This window comes from Channa argus, chromosome 8 (genome assembly GCF_033026475.1).
Source record: "Channa argus isolate prfri chromosome 8, Channa argus male v1.0, whole genome shotgun sequence".
Classification (NCBI taxonomy): domain Eukaryota; kingdom Metazoa; phylum Chordata; class Actinopteri; order Anabantiformes; family Channidae; genus Channa; species Channa argus.
In genome coordinates, this window is record NC_090204.1 from 23,238,834 (window position 1) to 23,254,477 (window position 15,644).

Below are 15,644 nucleotides of genomic sequence, written 5' to 3' on the forward strand. Positions count from 1 at the left end.
GTCATTCGTCATTTTTTTCGTCATATCTTACCCAAACCTGATTCCTAAAAGTCTAAGGACTCATAGATTTGCAGGTGTGAGGACCAGACAAACTGACCACAGTACTCAACTGCATTTTGTCCACACATGTTTATAAAGATACAAACGTGGTTGTGTTTTCATCACTGCAGAGTCATTAGACCGACTTACATTTGTTTACTGCAGACTCAACCTCACCCTTCTTCTCTAACCTTAACCCAATAATGACCCTAAATCCCAGTTTCACTCTTAGACTTCAAGAGTCACATTATGGAGTTTTTTGTCCCCAGTAAAAAGTAAAACCCATAACATGAGAAACACCAGCCCACCCACCCACACACACACACAGACCAGCGCAAGAGTCACTGGTTACCGTGGCAGTGCTGATGTCATCAGGTCCACCTCAGGGACCCCAGTGATGTCATCACCGTCAGATTGATGTATTGTTTTTTTACAGTGTGTTTGTGGGAGCACATCACACAGGTTTCTCCCAGAAATAAGAATAACAGCGTAGAAATAAGGATGTGTGAGCAGAGATGCTCATTTGCATCTGTAATGTAAAATAATTAGAGGAGAGGAAAATCAACTAAGATGCCCAGAGAGGCACAGACAGAAAACTCCTGCCACAAGCATCTCACAGAAAACCCAGCACACAGCTTTTCTTCTTCCCTTTTCAGCTACTTCCTCCTTTTAAACTCAACAAAAGTCTGAAAAAAAAAAAAAAATCGTATGAAGACTAAAACAAATCAGCACACGTGTTGTACAATGTACAAAGCTTTAACACAGAACCATCAAGCCTCCCGTGTCCTGCTGCAGCCGTGTCAGAGTGCAACCACTTTATACCACTTTTACACCTCACTGGTGGTAGAAAATAGCAAATACAGTATGTGTTTTGTAAAAACCATGCAGCCACAGACCGAAGACCTTTTAAGACAATCTCTAGTTGATTGCATTCAGGGGGTTTGCAGTCATTGCTTTTGGTTCTTTCATTTTTGTTCACATCAGAGCTTCACAGATCTTTTCACTCATTTCTAGCAGCCACACATTCATCACTTGCAACTAAAATCCCTAAAACAATAAGCAGATGAGTCAAATGATGAGAGTGAAGTTTTTTCTATGAACCCATTTATGAAAAAACACGCGTCAGGTTCAGCTTCAAAGCAAAAAAAAAAGGGAACTGCATGTGCTTAAACTTTTGCTTTATTGATGTTTTAAAGAACTGCGGAGGCCACTGTGTTGTTCCCCTGCCTCCCTGCCGACTGACAGCTGAGGTCTTTCAGCTCTGCGAGCGTCCTTCCTGCTCAGAGGTCATGGTGAGGGAAGTCAAAGTTGACCCATGACATCTGAGTGTCTAAACAGCGAGGGTGAGATTTTCTCACAGTCTGAGGTGTCACATTTTCTCACCTGCTGCGTTTCAGTCTCATGTTTGGGTGGTCGAGTCAAACCTCAAAACCAGATCTGAGCTGTCAGCTGCACGGGGAATAAACCCCCCAGCCCTCACAGTTTCAGACCATCAACATTACAGTCAGAGCAGTTTCTTACTGGAAATTCATTGGTACGTTATAGGTAGAGTTGTGTGCCCCTTTGTGATAATACACAGTAAAACCCCTTTTTAGACAAGGTTGCAAGAAGTGAAAGCAAAAATAAAATCAGTATTAATTTCAAAAGCTTGTGATCGAAAACAAAAACCAAAATGAATGTAAGCAGCAGTGGAGGAGTAAGTACTCAGATGCTTCAACTAAGTTCCAATCATTTGATGAAAATAATTTTTCTTAATATCTCTGGAACAACTTGGAATTATGCAGATTATTTATTCAGTGAGCGAATCAGAGACCTTTTTTTTCTTTCTTTTTTTTTCTTTTGAATTGCTTTGTCTGCTAAACAAGTTTTGCCAATGTTCTTAGTGCCCTCAGTGTTGTAAATATAAAAAGATGAGATGGATCATTTTCATCTGAGTCGGGTTGTGCTGGTTCCGGATGTCGGCAACATTTCCTGGCTTCTCCCAGTCCAGTCTTTACCGTGTTCTGAGTCTCCCATCCTGAGGTTCAGAGGATCAACTCTGCTCTGAACTCCCCCCAGATGTCTGAGCTACTGTACGTAGCCAAGGCTGAGCCCGGCCAACCACAAATATTAATTATTTTAACGGTATATATTAGGGAGGACAGTGTACTACTGTACATCTGGAGGGGGGAACAGTTGCACCTGCCTTTTCGGACTTCTACATTAAATAAAGCCCCAGAATTGCATGAGATTCTCTGTCTTCTTTGTGTCCTTCTTGACCTGTATGTGACTCAGGTCATTTTCATTGTATTTTTCACAAACCAAGCGTATGACATTTTATCTCAGTCAGTTTTGGTGTTTTTATTCTGTGACCTAAGACGTCCATCATTTCAGACTGTGTGTCGTTTTCATGCCAGACCTCTGGACTTCAGGGAAATGCTGTATAAGAGCAGGGACCTCTGTGGTTGAGCCGCTCTGTATTTCAGCCTCCGTCAGCTCCACATTAGCGGTAAACTGCTGGGCCAGAGTGGCATGATGGGAGGTTTCTGTTTCCCAGAAGACCCGCTCGGTCACATTCGGTCACATCCAAGCAGGAGCGGGAACCTGAGCGGGGACGTCTTCTGCTGGACGTCAGAGTGGACGATCCCGGCAGCTCTGATCCTCCTCCAACCAGGACGTAAGAGCAGCAGCTGAATTCACAGACAGTGAACTCGGACACGGAGCAGGTTCAGGTCATCTCTAGTGGGAATCTTAATGTTTTTATCCAACTAAAAGTTTTACACTCACACGTCTTCTTTTCAGTCTAAAGCTGAGCTGAGAGTGTGTTAACGTCAGAGTGTGAAATGTTTCCCAGCTGCAGCTCAGACACGTGCGACCTGATAATGAAGCTGTTAATCAGCTCATGTGTATTGAGACGATGTGAGTGGTGTCGAGTCACTGGAAACATGTCCCCTGTCTGCTTTATGATCCAAAGTGGAATCATTTTTTAGGCCAGAAGATAGTCTGTAGTTCTGTATTTATTTGACATTTTGTTTAATTTTAGATTTTTAATCGTTTCACTAAATGAAGCTTGGCTTTTGGTTATTGTTTCCCAGGCAGCGTCCTCGGGGGAGGAGAGGGGAGGTGCTGAGGTTGTCTCCCATCTGAGGGGGGAGTTTGGCGCGAGACGTGTCAGACTTTAACACCTGACCAGCTGAACCCCACTGAAGATTCCTGTCTGAGAGAAATTCTGCAAAAAGTGGACGTAAAAAACAAAAACCAAAACTACAACTTTAAGAAATGCATCGAGTCCAATTAAAGCCACGGTTCCTCTGATTTGTGATGTGGTACGTACGATAGTTTTGTATGAAAAGTCCATGCATTTTAAAATGTCTGTATTACAAACCGCCATGATCTCAGACAGTCACAGGAGATAATGAGAGTTTCAGATGCTGCAGCTGCTCATTTGGCTCTTTGGAAAAGCAGAGCTTAGAGTTGGACCACATACTGCCCAGCTTTGGGACACTGTAACAGATTCCCTGTAGAGTTTCCAATGATTACCTGGCAAGAAAGTCTTACTGTACAAAGAATTACAGTAAACAACGCGATATATTTTACAGGATTTTATTGTATTTTAAATGTAAAATGTTCTGACAGACAAACAATAATTAATTGTAATCTAGATTACAACTTTATCTTGTAATGTATTAAAACTACCTGTAAATGACTTCCTGTTTCCATCCCATTGTAATACAAGGACGGAGCGTTAGGGTAAATAACTGCTAACTGACTCCCTAAATAAACAGAGTTTTATTGTTTATGTGCATTTTAAAATATCTGTCACTCATTTTATAGTTAGATTGAGATTGTTTTTAATGAGTAAATTCGAGCTGAACTTTATTCCTGTCTCATCTCTTCACTCTGAGACATAAAGGTGTGGGAAAGGGCGGGGACGCTGTGGGGGACTCGGATCCCTGGCTGGTGTCTGCAGGTGGGACTGTAGCAGTAGCAGGCTGGAGGTTGTTACCTGCTCTGTCTAATAAATGCTAATGTCCCTCAGTCCCTTCTGTCAACTAAACATTCACAGACTGTATCACACGGAGCTAGTTTTAGCTTTAGACGTTGGGCTTTAGGGGGCCAGGCTTTAGGGGTTACGTTATGAAACCTTTACTGTGAGACCACTGCCCAATGTGGAACCGGGGAGAGTTGGAGTAAATGGTTAAAGACACTGTGAGAAGATTTTCAGTCAGAGGGTGGAATCACACACCTGAAGTGTGAATGAACAGGTCTGCAGCAGCTCAGTGTGTGTGTGTGTGTGTGTGTGTGTGTGTGTGTGTGTGTGTGTGTGTGTGTGTGTGTGTGTGCATTAAACGGCTAAATGAACCAAAACAAAGCCGTGTGACTTCTGACCCCCCCACGGATAAGGAACAGGTCAGGCATGAAGTTCTCACACTGTCCTCCTGCAGTTTCACACCTCTAACACACATGCTGAGGTCAGGTCAGCGTGTCTGTGGTTAATGTGTCACCGCGGTGACCTGGGGTGATGCTGCTCAGCTCATGTCTGGCGAGGAAGAACACGTCATGATATCCTGCAGAACACCACCAAGTCAACGTCAGAGAACAAGTGGTGAAGAAGAAGAAGACGCTGCGTTGCCTCACGTTGTCTTAGTCTGAACCAAAAAGGGGAGACATACATGTGTGAGACAAAGGGACAAAGGCCCAAGAGCACAGACGTACAAAGCCTAAAGAAAGCAGCCAATCAACAGGATCTGTGTTGATACAGTTAACAGACAGAAAAAGCTGCTGAGAGCTGTGGAATGTCCTTCAGCATGTGGAGCTCTTAGGTTGTGGGTGTGTCTTCAGATCTCCTGCAGGATCCTCGTGGACGAACCAACGGGTCGCACAGACGTGAACAGTGGACTGCAAAGATAATTCCAGCACAACACATTGCAGCTATAGTACATGTAATGTTGTGACTCTTAGTACGAGCAGTGAGCAGCAGGTGGTGGGAGCAGCGTCTGATGTATGAAGGTGTAAAAAGTAACAACTCCGTGGAGCTCGTGAACTCCTGAATGTTTCTCCTGCTGTGACCTCCTGCAGAGCCCCGTGACCTCCACCTCTCATCATCATCATCATCATCCTCTCCCACTAGTTGTTTAGTGTCTTGTTGTGTTAGGAGGTTGTTGTGTGTGATATCAGTCATCAGGACAGTTAGAGGATTAAAGAGGCAGCACACAGTTCTTCTGTGTGTCAGGATCCAGTGAAAACAACAAAGTAAATTAAATTGTTTTAAACTGATCTGAATCTGTGACCATCAGTCATCTACGTGTTGCCGTACATCATGTCCGACAACTTTGCTTGAGTCCAGTTCTTTGAATAAACCTTTCAACAATCTCTATACCAACACTGACACCAACAATGAATCTCATGTTTAAGGCCGACATTCACATAACGACTGTACAGACGGTTCCGAATGTGATTTGGTTGTGACGACTGGTCTGACCTAGTTGGTCCTGATCAGTACAGTAACTGCACCTTTACCTGAGCAGTTATTTTACCGTCTCCATCTCCTTCTGTTGGCTCTTTAGTCCATGTCCACCTGTACATCCATGACTGCTTTTTTTGTTGTCTCACTCACAAAATGGTAAATTTGAAGTTCCAGGTTGCCGCAACATTTATTGTGGCACACGAACATGGAAGACTGTCCCGCTCTCACTGGATTTGGGGGTTGCGTCGTTCTCAGGTGCTTCCAGACTGTCACCATCACTGCCCAGTTACTTCAGCAGTGATTTGGGGATAACGTTGCATCTCTCTGTGATCATTTTCCATCCCTTTGTGCCCATCATCAGCTGCAGCAGCTTATTTATTTTACTGTTTTAATAGTGAAAGGCGCCGTGTATCGTGCTGTGGGAGCTATCAGCTTCTGTTTTGGGCAGTTCACCATCACTGGGCTACGTTGTATTTTATTCCACTGCCCGTCAGACACAACCACAACTAAACTAGACGCCTCCTGTTAACAAAGTCTTCAAGCTCCAAGATGCAAACTTCATCATCGTAAATTTATTGTAAAGTTGCCAATATGTTATATGTGGCTGAGGATATTTAGTGTGCAATCAGAGGCTGATTGATTGACCTGAAATGATGATTGATATCCCATCAGTACTTCTACTTGTACCAGGTTTATGCAATATTGAAATAAGGAATTGATATGAAATTTACTTTATTGTGTATTGTTGCAATGACAGTGATGATCTGCACACGATACACTTTTATCAATTGTATGTCCAACAAATATTAAAAGTAACATTTCCAGTTACAGTTACTGAAATATGGTTTACTGTGTTTTTGTTTTACAGCTTTTTCAGCCGTCCTGATTTTACAGCAAATCAGGACGGAGATTTCCAATGTCAGGTTTGACTGTTTGCAGCAGATTCATGCTTCTGTGTAGTTTCTCTGGCATTTTGTTCAGACCCACATAAGTGAAACCAGTTCAGCAGCTTGAGTCCCGAGTTGCTGACTCTGTTGGGCTAAACAGGCGAGAGGCAGCAGAGGAATCTGCTGTTGATGCTGTTCTGATGAATTTCGGAGGAATAACTCTGGCTGAAGTCACTTCCCCAGCATCAGAAACACCTGAGCCTCTGACCCTCAGTCCTCCCTTCCTTTTTGTTTTGTTTGATTCCTGCTCCCAAAAATACTTTTCTTTAAAGTTTGAACGCTCTGTTGTTTGCATCTATGTTGAGCAGCTTGTAGTGTGACTTGTGTTACAGAGACAAGAGCTCACGTCATTGAATCAAAGACAGACTGGATCCACAGAGCCGTGCATAGCTCTGCAAGAACAAATCCACCTGCAGCCTCCTGAAAGACTGACTGAATCAAGGAGAACTGCATCGGTTTTAAGGACAGGGAGTGTTCAGGGGAAATACTGTGATCTGAGTTTATAAAACAGGGAACCAGTAGAAAAAACAGTTTCACAGCACTGATAAAGGTCAGAAATCCCACTGGGAAACTTTATATAATCCGAATTTCACTGGAAGCACAGTTTCCAGAGAGGAGAGAGCTGCAGTGTCCACAGCCCAAACTAAATGTTTTTTCTTTCACTTTTCTTTATTATTATTTTTTTTTTTCACCTTTTTACAAATTTTCCAGTTGGCTGGAAACAAATGAGAGCAGCCAGCATGAGAGGATAAAGTAGGAACCTCCCACAAAGTGAAGTTGTGAAGCTGTAACTGAAGAACACATTCCTCACTTACTGCCAGGGCACATGAGGACATTCAACTGTTCCAGTTCCTTTTCCCTAGAACCTGTTGGGTTCCTGCAGGTCCCCTGAGTCCTTCCCCTGGAGAATCCTGCAGCTCAGGTTTCTCACACTTTCCCAGGTGCAACAGACTGTCCTCACCTGCTCCATCTGCCTCTGCTCTGTACTTGTGAGGTGTGTTCCTGAAAAGCAGCCAGCTGTAATGGCCTCACACCGAATGTGCTGCGTTTGCAGCTCTGTGCAAATGATCAGCAGTACGACCTGTGCTCGGCCTGAGGTCCTGGCTTCGCTGGAGCTCACCGATGTGCAGACTAACGTGACCAGGAAAGCATTTTAGTTTCTCCCACCATCAACTCACTCCTGTTATGTAGGAGCAAGACTCTTAGACTGAGAGAGTCAGGAAGCCACTTGATCCTTTTGCAGCTGTGCTGTCTGTTTGTGGACATCTAGCATCATTTTGCATCCCTTAGTGATCATTTTGCATCCCCTTGTTATGTTTTTCAGTCACTCTTGATGCATCCACCAGGTGTCCTCAGACTAAAACTGTTTGTTATTCCTCTCATTTGGTGCCAGAATCCTTTTCCACCTGTGATTTCACAGAAAATCAGTTTCAGTGTCAAACTTTCTGTTTCAGCTTTCTACATTTTCTGATCTGTTCAGTGCCTCAGTAAACACTGTGTTTTCCTGCTAACTCTGCTGCAGCTTCCAAGCATTCCTTCCCAGAGGCGGTGTCCTGTAGTGTATGTGGAGTTATTTTGGGGCGGTGTTGTAGCTACATTCCCATCTGATGAGTTGGTTGCTGGCTGCAGCTCCACAGACTCTTCAGGTGACGGATCATAGTGTGCGAAGCACTGAGCCAAACCAGAACAATCTGTAAGAAACCACAGATTATGTTGCTCTACCAGACAACATGTTCCAGCAGGGACCAGACTGTCCAAGAGAAGCTGGAGCAGTCAGACAATAACAGGAACAATCACAGCATTCCTTTGGTTAAATACCAGAAATGTGTTTTCTTTATTTGTGCTACATCAGGTTCAAGTCCCAGGACGCTGGGTGGGACGTCAGTCACATCTGACTACACAAACAGGTCAAGCGTCTGCAGACGCATTCTTCTCCGCTGATGCTGTATTTCTTCCTAATGAACTTCACGCTTTTCAAATTCAACACTTCATGTCAAATCCCATCAAGTCTGACACACCTGTTAAATACATGATAGGATGTTTGCAGCTACTGCTCCTACCAACCCGCCCAGTGTTTGGTTGTTGCTTTTGTTGCTCTTTTCCTTTCTCAACCCCAACTGGTCAAGACTGATGGCCGCCCACCCTGAGCCTGGTTCTGCTGGAGGTTTCTCCTGTTAAAGCAAATTTTTCTCTCCACCATCGCCTAGCGCTTGCTCAAAGGGGTTTTCTCTACTCGCGGGTATTTTCTTGACTTTTGGACATAAAGTGCCTCAAGACGACTTTGAAGTAAATTCAATCAAATTAAATTCAAAAGTAAAAGTACAATGTAAAAGTACTCCAATACTTTTGCAGAGTAGTGCTACACAGATCAAGGCATGATACTTCATGCCAAAGACAGACAGGTCTCAAAGCAGACACCTTCTGGATCTTTGGTATATCTTCAGTAAAAGTGGACTCACTGCAATGGGAGCCTTGCTTTACATATATGCATATGTTTTAGTTTATCTAAAACATGGTTTTACTTTGAAAAATAAGTTTGCCAGTTTAGCCAATAGCAGCTCTTGTTGGCAGTTTATTATGAGTGTACATCTGGGTGTGCGTGTGGTGGGTGTGTGTGTGTCTGGAAACATCGCCACGGCCATCCAGACATCATGTCACGGCGCCAGAAAGAGCTGAACTGTCTCTGCAGCTGATAGCCGTCACAATGCTCGCTGCTTCCTGAGAAGCCCCCCCCCCCCCCCCCCCAATGCACACTCGTCATTCACCCACTACGGCCTGGAATGATGGTGGGGGTGATTCTGAGGAAGCTGGTCTGGGACTTTTCCTCCAAGTACAGAATTCAAACAATGCAGAGCATGTGTACAATGAGACACATATAAGGTTTCCAGTTCTGTCAGCAGCAGCTTCGTGTCCGTACATGGAGACACTGAGGACAGACACTTTCCTGAAGGTCCACCTCTGGTGTGAAACAACACTTCTGGATCACCTGACAAGGGTCACTGGAGATCTGATAACACAGGCGAAAAACTGACACCCAGTAAAACCAAATTGTGAACCTGTGACCAAACAGGCCAATATGAAAGATGTGACCATCTTCAAAAAAAAATGAAAAATGAATAAAAATGATTCCCTCCCTCATTAATGTGTTGTTGTTGTTTTTTTCCCATGGTTCCAGGAGCCACTCACACACTTTTCGGTTACTTTTCCCTGCACAGAGTTTGGCTGCAGGCCTTTGACTCCTGTCTATATTTAGCTGCTGTTCCGTTACCTAAATGGAACTTAAATGCAACTTCCCTCGGATGTGTGAGGTTGGATCTGAGACACACACTGAGACCAGAACATAAGGAAGGACTGACATGTTCAGTAGACACCGGCCTCCTGTGACAACAATCTGTATGTTGTCTGTGTCACAGGTGATTATGTGTCAGCAGCAAACATTGCGATCAAATATCAATAGATCGGATAATCAGCCAAACCAACGCTGCTACTGAAACCATCACATCTGTCTTTTTGTTTTTATGTGTTATTGTGATGGAGTGGGATGAAGTGCAGTATCAAACTGCACTGTATCACAGACGAACTGCTCTGAGGGAGATCGACCCCCGATTGAAGTGTTTACTTACAGCCATGTGCCAAAAGTTAGAACCCCTTATTTTGAAATGGAAAAACAAAGAATTGTTTGTCATCATCAACATAATATAAAATGCACAATTATCTATTAGAAATGTGTCTTTAAAGTTAATTCCCAGCTTCTTTATTAAGCGGGATGCAAACATTTGCAGCCTGATGTTGCTGCAAAATCAAACCGGCCGATTTAAAACAGGACGTGACCAAAAATGACCACATGCAAAAAGAACTGGTTTCAGCTCTTCCTGCCTTTTCAACTCACTGATCAGAGCATTTGTTTCCTGTTTTTCTTTCATCCTCTGTTCCTTCCCTTGCTCTTTAAGTTTCCTGAGTTTTTCTTTGTGATCTGAATTCTTTCCTTCAGTTTCTCTTGTTCTTTGTGCATTTCCTCCATTTTCTCCTTCAGGTTGTGGTCTTCTCCTTAACAAATCTCCCTTTCTGCCTGTTGGAACATGGAGCCGCAGAGGCTTCACGTGGATGATGTTTCAAACAGGTCAACGATCTGACGCTGACCTTTCTCTTTATTTTAGTTGCATTTGGCCACCAGTTCCTGCAGGTCCGAGCTGAAATCCTTAGTAGTAGTGGTGTCATCAAATTCTGCACCCCAAGTCAAAAGAGCCGTACTGTAATTGTCTGCAGCCTCCCCAGACACGTCTGGAATCTTCTGCTGTTCCTGCTTCGTTTCTTAGGTTAATCCGCCCAAACACATGAAGACCAGGAAGATACAGCCTGCGGGAGAAGAGTGATCTGTGTTTTTGTGTCTTTCTGGTCGTATGGTTTGATTTGAAGAATGGTCTGTGTTGTTCTCACAGCTATCATCTCTTCATCAAACATTTCTGATGATCATAAATAACATTTTACACACGTTTTAAAAGCAATTTGTTTCCATCAGATGCTATAATCTAAGAATTTTTCCGCCTTAGACGTTCTGTGCTTTTCAAACCTCATAAACACTACACTGGGTGGTGGGGGGTGAAATATTCCCTCTGGGTTTTCCCTGGTAATTTAAGTGATACTTCCAGCAGGAACAGGATGTGTTCTTCTTTCTCCGTGGCTCATTTCCTGCAGAGTGGTTCTGTGATCTCCATAGCACATGCTCAATGATAGAAATGAACATTCAGCAGGACAACGCCAATAAATGTGATAAACCTTCATTAATCCAATTAGAAAGCGGAAAAAAGAGGCAGCTGCTGAAGAAGCATGAGTTTTCTTCAGAATCACAGTAATCCAGCCTTATACTTTTGCAGACCATGAAACACAGGAGGCTCCATAGAGGAGAACAGTACCTCCCTGTTAAAGCTCCTTCCGGAGCCTTCGCCATATATTTACTGACTTACCATCACACTGATGGTCTGCGGTCCATGTTTAGGTTTTACAGGTCAGGGTTGATGCTGCTGCAGCTTAAATGAATTATTCAAATGAATTAAGTATTTCTGGCACTATGTCCAAAAAAAGCAACTGTGGAAGCAGGATAACAGTTGAACGGGAAGGTGGTGACGTCTGGGTACAATACAAAAGTCACATTTATCTGATCAGTTAACACACGGGCGGAAATAGCAGCTCGCTGCCCAAAATGACACATTTGGTTCTTAAAGTACATTAAAAACAAGTAACAAAAGCTTTTTCTTTTTCCTTCAACCAACAACTTGTGGTCAAACAAAACACTAAATAAATCTATCAGCCCCACAATGTGTCCTTTTGATTTTACTACAGAGAACAAATCCTGCAGCTCTGTTTTCCCTGAATTTTCCACAGAGGAACTTCTTTTATAGATGGATAAGGACTGATCACTGATCACAGACTTTTGTGTCGGGGACTTCACACATTTAGATTAGGGGGACATCACTTTGCAAATTTCTATTAGCTGGGAACATGTGTTTTCCGGTTGTTTCCACGGCTAATACAACAAAGTTTCGGGTCAATGAATGATGTGTGTATTCACAGCTTTGACCAAGAGTGTGAAAAATGTGTGAAACTGATGGTAAAGTGTAAAAGCAGAGTGGATTCAAGGAGTTGTTCTAATCACGGGTTTTGCCGTCAGCGTTGTCGGGTGTTTGCTATAGTCACTTCTAAGGATGTCTCAGGTTTTAGTTCTGTTCAGAGCTTGATGGGAAACTGAGTTTGTCTAATCCTGCAATCGTCACAGCCAACCAGATGAACTTCCTGTCCCAGGGTCTTATTTTGTAATCACTCAGTCCCACTTCCTGCCTATAGTCTACGCAGTCACTTTACACCGCTCATCATCAGCACTGATTGTTTTCACCTGTTCCTCTGCCTCTTTAAACCCAGCTCTCCCCACAGTCTTTGACATTTCAGACTGTGAGCCTTCTTGCCTTGCTTTTCTGAAAAACTGCCTGCCTGCCTGGTTGTTACCTATCTTTTGGTTGGTCTTCAGTATTCTCCCAGCATGTCTACCTGTCTGCCTGCCACCAAAAGAAAATATTCACCTGGACTATAATCCCTACCTGGCCACCTCCTGAGAGTATTTTTGTTTCATTCCACGCTCGCGTTCTGAGTCTTCTGAGTCCTAAGCGTTGGCCTTGCGTTGGAGCAATGTTCTTCGAATGGGGACAGACAATAATTGTACAGTTACTTAATATTTACTATATATATGTAAAAATAATATAGAGGAGGCGAGTGCAAGCAGAGGGACAGCTCATGTTAGATGTGTTGGAGATAAAGTCAGAGATGCCAGATTGAGGTGGTTTGGAAATGTTCAGAGGAGGCTGCCAGGCAGGAGGTGTAGAGGACGACCAAAGAGGAGATTTATGGATGTAGTGAGAGAGGACATGAGGTTAGTTGGTGTGAGAGAAGAGGATGCAGAGGACAGGGTTAGATGGAGGCACATGATTCGCTGTGGCGAACAGCCCAAAGAAAAAGAAAGAAGATGAGACCGTATTGGGCTCCACTGCTAACTGATGTGGGCTTGGAAGGTTCATTAGCATCAATAAATCAAACTTTCCAGTCTTAATTTAGGTACATTTCTTATTTTGGGCTCATTTGTCTAAACAGTACATTCCTCAGTTCTGAGTTTATAACTGAACTGGAAAAGTTGCTTCCAAGCAGGTCACTCAAGTTCAGCAGACTGAAAGTTGCAGAAAGCAGTGATAGTTTTGCTTAACAGGCTCTTCAGGTCCCTGTTTCTGCTGTTGACCTTCAAACTGCTGCTTCTCCTCTCAGTTCATACTTCTTAGACTTCACAATCCTGTTTAATCCGTGCTGATTTCAACATGGTTTAATTTCCCTGTTTGTAACAAACTGTTTCTACATTGTATGGATAAGGTTTAAAACAACCTGGTATGTGATTCTCAGTTGCTGGCTTGGTGTGTTAACCCTCACCAACCTGTATTGGACATCACCATGTTTCCATCAGCACACAGAATTATTTCATTGGCAGTCGCATCAAGATGAGACACTCATAGTAATAATGTGAAACCAAAGTGAAACCATCTCACCTGCTTCATGCTTGTAATTAAAGTGTGCAATTAAATATGAATGAGAATGCAAATCGCATATTGTACGTGTTTTACCGGTCACACCTGATGTGACCTAAAACACGCACATACGTAAGGTTGTGTTTACAGCAGTGTGTGTGTGTGTGTGTGTGTGTGATGTGGTGACGAGCAGCTCTCTCAGCTCATCCCACACACACATCAACGTGCTGACTAAACCTACTGCAGTAACAGGAGCTGCTAAGTGCTCCTGCCACAAATCAGATCCTCGATAAGACTAACTCCATCATGGAGCTACAGGGGATGCTGAGAGGATGACGCCAGAGAAACTGATTCATGTTGGAAGCATTTAAAGGCCCGGTTTAGTTTTACAACACCTTGATTGTCAGGAAAAATAATAAAAGCGCAATTCGATACTGACTGATTTCTGAGGGGCTGTGCAGGGCTTGGTGGAGCATAGCAGGTGATAGAAAAACATAGTGGATTGATTTCCAGTCTCATATTTGCTCAACCTGCACATTGCACCTGAACTCATCACTTACTCAATCAACTAAATATCTGAACTGAAGGAAAGCTGGCTGCAGACACAGAGTCAGGTGACTGCAGGAAGTAGGTGATACCAGCCAGAAGCTGCTCATCACGGCAGAAGATGTTAGGGGGAGCTGGTGGAAGTTACAGAAAGAGGCTAAAAAGACAAACGGCTGGAAGAATCTGAAACCCATGATGTCAGCACTCTCTGAGCTGCAGCCAGGCAAATTCTGCAAATTCCTATTGTGATGCTTTAAATAACACCTAAATAAATTCTTACAAACTGTTGGTGTGTGTTTGGGTGCACAGCCTGCTGCGTGAAATGTGGCCATTATGTTGCAGTAACTGTGCAGAACAGTCAGATTGCATGTGACAGAGGATGTGGTCACTGCAAAGCTGCACTGATGTCTCGCTGTATTTTCTTGCTTTGCCTTGTTCTGTTCAAAATTGTCGTTGTCATTTGAAAACAGAATGTGATGTGCAGAAAATACAAAATGTTGAGTGTTTCTCTCCCATGATGCACCAACCTCATCATTATCATCATCTCAGGCTGCTCTTATCTAATGCTGATGACTCAGTCTGCTGTCACTCTGCAAAGGTCACTGTGTGTGTGTGTGTGTGTGTGTGTGTGTGGGTTTCACATTCTGACTTTACAGTGTGCAACACATTAAGGGAGGAGGAGGAGTGTGTGGGAGTCACATCAATACAGAAGAGAGGAGGAGGAGGAGGAGGAGGATGCGCTCACAGCATGAGCGACACATTGTGATCTGATGCTGCATCCTGCTGTCACTTTATCAGGTATGAATCTGATCCTCGTGTCATATCTTCAACAAATCTCTCGTGCACAGCATCCAGCATCGCCGTCTGCTAACTGAAGAGTTTCACTATCTGAAACGTCTGACCTGCAACGTCTCATTAAAATTTAAGCTTTATTGTCATTGTTTCAGACTGTTGCACTATATAATGCAGTTGCAGCTACACCCCCCCTCTTCAATGCAAGTGGTTCACCACCATCAATCACATCATGTTGGTTTAACTGTTCAGATGCTGCGACAGGACAAACATCGGAACACATCGCTTCAGGACGTCACAGACTCGACGTGACAGAGCTGAAAGTTTCTCTGCTGGAGTCACATGACATCAACGCTCCCACGGAGTCAGAGACAGCAGGCGGAGAGCTGTGGGTGGGTGGGTGGATGGGCGGGCAGGAGGGAGGGGTTTCCCCTCCGAAGTTGCCCTGCTCCGCTCTGACGGAGGGAACGGAGGCGGTGTGGGATCCTGCTGCTGATGAGGGTTTCTGGTTTACTGGGTTTAACCACAGTTCAGTCTGAGCAGAGAGAAGTGTGGAGCCCTTCATCTTCTCTCGTCATCATGAGAAATCACTTTTTCTCAACGTTGGTTATTCTGATGCTCGTGGTAATGTTTGGTGTAGAGGAATGTGCAGAGTCAGCAGCTTGTTATCAGGGGTGTTCGAATCTGTGTCTGCTGAAACAGGTGAAAATAAAAACTCCAGATATTTATGTAAAATGTGCAGACAAGCACAAGTTCCTCTGTGGGGTCAGAACAATTCAGTTGATAAACTGATTGAAAGGTCGTGTGCGGCTG